The 7,819-nt window shown below is 31.4% G+C and overlaps 1 long non-coding RNA gene across 2 annotated transcripts; it reads left to right on the top strand.

Moving 5' to 3' along the window:
• Positions 1-2,401: 2,401 nt before the first annotated feature.
• Positions 2,402-7,366, top strand: LOC134231896 (uncharacterized). 2 transcript variants are annotated; one of them, XR_009984649.1, is made up of 5 exons: positions 2,402-2,430; positions 3,838-3,985; positions 4,329-4,454; positions 5,933-6,032; positions 7,098-7,366. It is a non-coding gene; the product is annotated as an uncharacterized LOC134231896 (long non-coding RNA). The 2 variants fall into 2 exon arrangements; XR_009984648.1 differs by lacking the exon at positions 7,098-7,366 and having other exon boundaries at positions 5,933-6,399.
• The last annotated feature ends 453 nt before the right edge of the window (positions 7,367-7,819 follow it).

Here is a 7,819-nt window from a genome sequence, read left to right as displayed (position 1 = left end):
AAATACTGTAAATATGGTATGAGAGATTTTCATGAACTCTGTAACCACTCATGTCACCACTCATGATCAGTAAACAAACACGTGCAAGGCACCAAGTACGTTCAAAAAGTTGAATATGCCGGATGCTCTCATGGAATCATGGGAGCAAAAAATTGTAATAACTAAGATCAGAAGAAATGAAAAAATCTTCAGACATAAAAAAAAGTTTAGTTTCACTTTGATATGTGACCAAGCGTTCAGAGCTGAAAGGGAAAAAAGAAAGGGTTATAACTTTAAGGAATTTGTGCAAAATCATACTGTGCTGTTGTAATTTAAACAAGCGTCTTGTTAAGACTTAACTATTTCTAGTAATAATCATTCCGATTTTATGCATAAGAAAATCAGAAACTAACGTATCGTGAAAAAAAACTACTTGTGAATTCAAATTCAGAATATGGCTAGCCCTGAGATTCGAACAAGTTTGAACGATGTCTTTAAAATCACTTCATTGCTTCTTGTTTAGTTATATACCCATGCCCGAGAGTTTCAATAAAAGTTTCAATGTAATTATATGCATTTCATTTTGATAAATTGTCAGTCAGTTATATAATTTTAAAGTAAAAACATGTACAAAATTTATATACATGTATAAGAGAGACAAAGAAAAAGAAAGGGATGGAGAACTTGTGTCCATTTATACGTTATCACAAAAGCAGATGTGATGGTCAAACCCTGAGGATTTCCGGCCAAGGTATTCCTCGATTAGATTAATATAACTGCACTTTTATTTTCTTTATAACAGATTTAATTGTTTGGAATAGATTAAGTAAAACACACCCTTCTTCACAATCCCCAATATGTACATACTTCCGTTAATTAATCCTTGATTTGTAATTGCTCTTTGCTGAAATAGCTGAAATCTATTAGTTATTTGGTAATTATTCAGAAGAGACTACACACATTCAAATGGCCCAGGTGCAGCTTGAGTACTTTTTCTCGTTTGTTTTAATCACTTCCTAAACATTTTTATAATTTATGAAATGGTATCAAATATACTATCAGAAAAATTAATTAAATGACAAGATAGGGTAACAGCCGAAATTTTTATATAAAAATCAGAACACTGATAAAACTGTGATAGTTTGTAGTTAGAAAGTTAAAATGATGCTTACTTTAAGACAAGCGATAATTTTGATTCAAAGCCTACGTGGAAGCCACTAGAGGGTTCAGAAATAGGACATTTTCCCGAATTTCCTCAATTCTGGTGGATTTTCATCATATTTTGGGTACATTTCTCTTCGGAAAACATAGAGCACACGCTTGCCTATCTGAGATTTTTACACATATACATCATCTGATATCAGTGTATAAAATATATAAATTTGGTAGATAGGCATGCGTGTGCTCTATGTTTTCCGAAAGAAAATGTGCTGTAAAATTAGTGAAAATTTGCATATAAATGAGAAATTTCGAAAATTGACCTATTTCCTGACCTCACTGTGACCTCTGTATATTCTTAATCTTAAAACCAGTACTCATTTTGTGGCAGGGGTGAAAACAAGTTTTTATGGATAAACTGTTGGATCATTCTGAAAGACACCCAAAATCGGGGGCCAAATACTGGTCTTACCCTATCTTGTCCTTTGAAAAATACCTTCCATTTGAAATCAATTTTAGAATCATCGGTAATATGTACATGTCTATCGATGCCTTTTTATATCACTGACCTTCTTGATACAAGTATGATGTTTAAGATTTAAAACTATTATATCTACATCCTTTTGATGCAAATAAAAATCAGTTTTAGTCTAATACAGCATATATTTTAATTAAAGCTCTTTCTACCTTGTGCATTAACATTTATTTATTTTGTATTTCTGCATGAATTAGAAGGTTACGGTCAAGGTCTAGTAAATTAGAATGCCTTTTGGTGCTAGATCCAATATGACGTAATTATTGACTCAAGCTGAATTTAAGTTAAGTAGAAATAATGTACAAAACAAAACTTATCCAATGCACTCAACTTGAAATCATATGAAAAGTAACCTCAATATCTATATTCAATTAAAATCAGTTACAAAAAAAAGTTAAGTAAAATTTAAATAAAACGCTTTTTTGAGAGACTGTAGACAATATTACTACATTTCTTTTCACTGAGATGGGAAAAGAACCTCAGAAATTTATTATCGACTTTCTGCTTTTTTCATTAGGAATAAGAGTTTAAAATGTTTTTACATCTAGTTAATGGAAAAAAAAATAAGTCAGAAAACACCCTATTTCACGTAGCCTTATTTGTAAAGTATCATTTAAAAGAACGTGTTTCTGAAATCAAGTCTTTGACTAAAATTTAACTTTGACTGTGATATTCAAAATGATTAAGGAGATAATGTTGATGATGGTGATTAAATTTTTTTCAAAACAGCCACTGCATGAGGACCTCACAATGTCGTGGTAAGTCAATTAGATAAACTCATTGTTTAATTCTTTTAATAAAATCTACTGTCTCATTAAAATCAAAATGATTGCGCATTATTTTTTTTAATGACGTTAGTTTTTTTCCCAATTACTGACAATCCATTTAATTTTTTTTTATTATTCCTTTTTATAAAGTAATAGTATTATTAATATTAATAAAAAAAACCAAAACAAAAAAAAGAGGAAAGTTAGCTCATTACAATTTCTTACATGTAAGTCAAGGTATAGGTTTAACTCCCATTTTCGAATGAAAATTTACTGTTTATCTTAAAGACTTAATAACACAGAGTTATTCAAAATCGAGTGTACTTAAACAAAAAGTAGTGGTACCAAGAGGCTGAAATATGAAAATATAACTATTAATATATATAAATGAAACCGACTGATTTTCATTTTCTTTCGTCATTGTAAGAAGAATTTTCTTTTGTTAAACCTTTAACATTCATTAATTTTGTTTTAAAATTTACCTCTATTTAAATCTACACGAGAAGAAATCTAACATTTCTAGCGTTACCGAGCGGGCAATAAAAAACAAATCATCGATGCTTAGCAGCTGATTGATCCGGTCGATGAGATTTTTGATCACTTACGTCATACGTAAACGTAGGTGAAAATTTATCCCTTTGTCTTTGTTGGTTCAACGGAACTCAGGTTATATCACGGATGGCAGTATGTATACATGTATGTCCAAAAAAATTAAAATGAACTGTATAACATTTATTGACTGTGTTCTCGTGCGAAATGCGTTTTGTCGACCTTGGAACCAAATTGTCTGTCTTCGGCCTTACGGCCTCAGGCAAACAACGGTTTGGTTCTTGGTTCTGAGAAAATGCATGTTACCCTTGAACTCAGTCTATAAATGTGTATTAATTTCCTGTGTTTTTAAGTACTTAGACATATTTTTTGAAAAAACATGTAAAAGTAATCCAACAATATCCGTTCATGATTATAGACATGTATTTTTATTTTTATTATTTTTTGGGGGGTGGGGGGAGGGGTGTTAGCTTTCATATTCTTTTTTTTTTATCGTTTTATTGTACTTCTTAATTTGATTAAAACTATATTTGATTATCATGACAAAAGGTCCTCAAATATTGTGTAAGAATTACATTTATAACTTTGTTCCCTAATGACAAGGAAGACCTATAACATGCAGTGTGACGTATATTCATACTTCCTTTAAAGTAGGTCACACATCATGTAAAATAGAGAATGTCGTCGACATAATTCTATACATGGAAAACTCTCTAATCCGTCATCTATGCAGTCCGTCACACTGTGAATTCCGACGGAAAATTTCTTTCCAAATATACAAATTTGGATGTTATTTTACACTGTTCAATACGACACCCTCTCTATTCCGACACAAAAATTGTCTTTCAGAGCATGTCGGTTTAGACAAGTGAGATTTCATTTTAAGGTCACACAGCCTGTACCGGCCACGGTTGTCATCACTCTGGTCCCCGCTGTACTCAGATGTTTGTGTTGTTTCTGGCCGACCAGAGTTGTCGTTAATTATTCTGCATGCAGTGTACGTGTACTTTGAAAGGTAGTGTTAACTATTTTCAAAGAGAATTATATGAGAGAAACTTATTCAACAAAGTAACATCTAGCAGACACGTTGCGAATAAAAGGGCAAAAATGTGATATGTCATTGAAGGCATATTTGCTCGAATAAGAAATATATTTATTTGAAGATCATTTTAATATTTGATTCTAAAAAGATATATTTATCATGATAATAACAGTTATTTTTTATTTTTTTTTTTATCATGGTCTCCTATCTAAAAAAAATGTAGCAAAACACGGAATGATTTTTAATAAATGTTACGATTATAAATATTTCAAAAATACAAATTTTTTTCAATATACAGGCAGAAGAAGCAGCATCTATTTGCGAGATTTACGAAGCGGTAGATCAGTCTTAATGGATGTGTCATTTTGTCCTAATCTCTCTTGCAGTCGGGTGAACGGAAAAGATGACAGGGTTAACTAATGAGGTGAATTTAATTCATTATTATTTTATTAATTTTTTTTTTTTCAGTATTCCCGTCTTACTTTTGAAATCGTCTTTAAAAAAAATTTAACAAGAATCCCATTTGATTTTGTCTTATAACTAATGAGTTATAGAAATTCATACCCCCTCCCCCTCTTAACACTGATTTAAGTGCATAGATTTAACATTATCATGTGACTGATTTGAGTATTTTCGATCAAGCGATTTAAGTAATTCTGAATATTATGATACTGTCCGTTTTTTCCCCTTTCTGTATGTATACATGTATAACCAATTTTAGGGGGGGAAACATCATCTATTTGATCATACATCTACTTTGAAAGAAGTTACCAAGTTAAATAAATGACGGTTTCTAATTCTTCCTAAACAGAAAGATATAACCACGAAACAAAACTTAACCCGTGCCCTTATAAAATAACACACTCCCCAACAGGAACGGTTACGTCGTTTCATCATACAATGTATATGACACTTCATAAACAATAAATCAACATTCATCGTGAGTTATGGTTCTTAACACAAATACTAATAAATTACGTCTGTTCCCTTAGTTTTGGTTTGAAGTATTAAATTATCAATGTCTTTATTCTTGCATTCCTAATTCTGAGGGTTGTTAGAGGATTTTACAGATCATGCCTTATTAAAACATTGTGTTTTTTTATATACATCATAGAGTACACGTTAAAGCCAAAATTTGTCCCTTATTATATTGAAAAATTTTGTGGGTATTATAATTGTATAAGTTTTTAGTTCAGAACTTTAAAAGTTGTTTGCTTTTAAAACCAGCACTAATTTGAATCCTAGACTTCCATGAAAGCCACTGGAGTGTGCATTATTAAAATATTTTCCTGATATTGTCTTGTAGAATGTAATCATATATGAGATTCTTTTCTCTTTGGACGACAAGCTTGCCTATATCAGATTTTTACACATAAACGACATCTGGTACTAGTTTATAAAATATATATTTCTCCATTTTATTCAATAATTTATCAAACAACTTTTTAAGGGTACTTACCACAAACAAAAAATGGATGCACGGGTTGATATGTATTTTTTGACTGATTTTGATTTGTAATGACATAAAAAATAAATCCCTGAAATAGAAAGAAAACGTAGGTTTTCCTTGGTGCTTAGATTTGAGATTTTATTTTGCCTTCTATATAATTCCATACAAAATTTTGCTCCATTTTTTAACTTTATGACATAATCTTATAAAATTTTCCGACTCTACTTGTTAAACATTATTCATGTTGTCAATTTAAATGTAAATCTATGAGAAATGATGCTGATTTCTGAAAAAAAGTCAGTTTGTGTTATTTATCTTTAAAGTCCGAAGTATCCAAATTATCATAATTGAATTAAAATTTTACGCAGTTCATTTTACGAAGTTCTTTAAACTAAGAAAAAAACCAACACAATTTATGAACGACAATTAAACAAGGGTATATTTTTCTTAAGGACTGTAAAGTGCAAATGGGGTTGCCCCAACGGACCAAACAGACTAGTGGCGATTCTGACGGTGACATTTCATTAACAGGTACCTGGCGCCAAAGGAAAGGTAGTCTATTTTTAATGTACCATTAATAAAGAAATTGTGTTTGATAATTCCTGTGCGTTTGGTCTTGGTTACTCGTTATTCACACCAATTTTTCTTCAGTTTTGTTTGCCATGGTACTTCAAGAATGAAGTGTACAATGTTGAAACTAATATAATTTAATTATTATAAATCTCTATGTGATTGCTGAATGATTTATCAATATACAATATTGCGTAGCTATTTTTTAATAGGAAATGTAATAATGATGAAAAGAAAGGGGAGGGGGTTATAATAACTAAAAATGTGTGAAATGTGGAGTTGGAATGGTTCATATTTAAAAAGTTTTTTTTCCAGATTCTCAAGTTATATAGCGGACACGAAAGGATGAAATGACTACCTAGACCTTTGATCTTAAGCTGCACAAATAGCTAGGGTCTTTATGAAGCCATCGCTGTATAAAGTGTCAATGTAAAAGCTCTGAGGCTTCTCAATACAGCCTACACCGGATGTATTGAAATTCAGTTGACCATGCAATTTATTTCAATATATCCGTAATTCAATATAAGCGAAATCGTGAAGCCGCCATCTTTACAGGATCAATTCCGATTTAAAATAAAGGAGAACAAACCCGAGCATATTTTGTCATGGTTTAACTATAACAAAGAATAGATTACATAGTCTAGAATACAATTCCCGGAAAATTTAAATATTATTTTTTTATTTCTGTTTCATTGAAAAGACAATCTTCAACCTCATTATTATATTAAGTAAAGGCAAAAGTTCGAAGAAGCAATTTTAAGCACAAAGATCACAGTCAAGGTCACAAGGTCATTGACCTTGGTGTCTGCTGAAAGTGCGTCATTAATGGAGTAAACATACCTTATTAAAAAAAGCCTCTGTTTCTTACGGTTCAAAAGTTATGGCGAAGGTAAAAATTGACAACAGACAGACAAACAGACAGATAAAGAACTAGACAAACAAAGAAAACCAGAAAAACAGGACAAAAACAATATGCGCCCGAAAAAAAAATCGTTTGCATAAAAAGAATAGTTTTCCTTTTGCATCACTTTTCCTAAATTCTTTCAGATTTTGATGAAATGGAGCAAAATCAGACCGTCTTTCTTACAGCTTATTTGGCAGTGAACTTATAAGTATGAGGAATTTTGCTGGACACGTAGCGTATTACGCTTGTGTTCAGATTAACCTCTCCAGAAGAGCCTTTTATCTCGTGGTGGTTGACATGTCTAAAGATCTGGAGGAGAAAGCAATATCACAGTTCCACTAATCGACAGAGTCCCTTGGGAACCTTATTTCACAGCTGGATATTTATAGGTACGTGTAATATCTTTGATAAAGAGCCCGATCTGTTACATAGTTTTTTTTCATATAACTTTAAGAGTAATTTCCATGGCGTTTAAGACGCCATAAATATGTACCTGTATTAAAATTTTAACACTGAACGGGAAAGAAAAGATTATTTTGTGTTTTGGTTGCAATCCTCACAGTTAAGATTATCTTAAAACAGGGTTATAACCAAAAACGTAATTTTGCTCAAATGGATGGAGAATATACCAAACTTCAGAATTCTGCAATTTTTATCGTGAACCAGGATCAGCTTAAGTTTGCCATTGAATAATTAATAACATATTTTCTGTTTTTCTGTCGTATTGATATGCAGATCATTGACTTCTACACTGGTTCTTCAAACCACATCTAGTCAATCTGCATTATATAACCCCCCCCCCCAACAAACAATAATTGAATGTCCACTGGGAAAATTGAATAAAAACCAGGAAGACGCATTCGAA

The sequence above is a fragment of the Saccostrea cucullata genome, unplaced genomic scaffold (genome assembly GCF_032062105.1).
Source record: "Saccostrea cucullata isolate Sc308-1 unplaced genomic scaffold, CSIRO_AGI_Scuc_v1 ctg8260, whole genome shotgun sequence".
Taxonomy (NCBI): Eukaryota; Metazoa; Mollusca; class Bivalvia; order Ostreida; family Ostreidae; genus Saccostrea; species Saccostrea cuccullata.
This window is presented reverse-complemented; position numbering and strand designations above follow the sequence as displayed.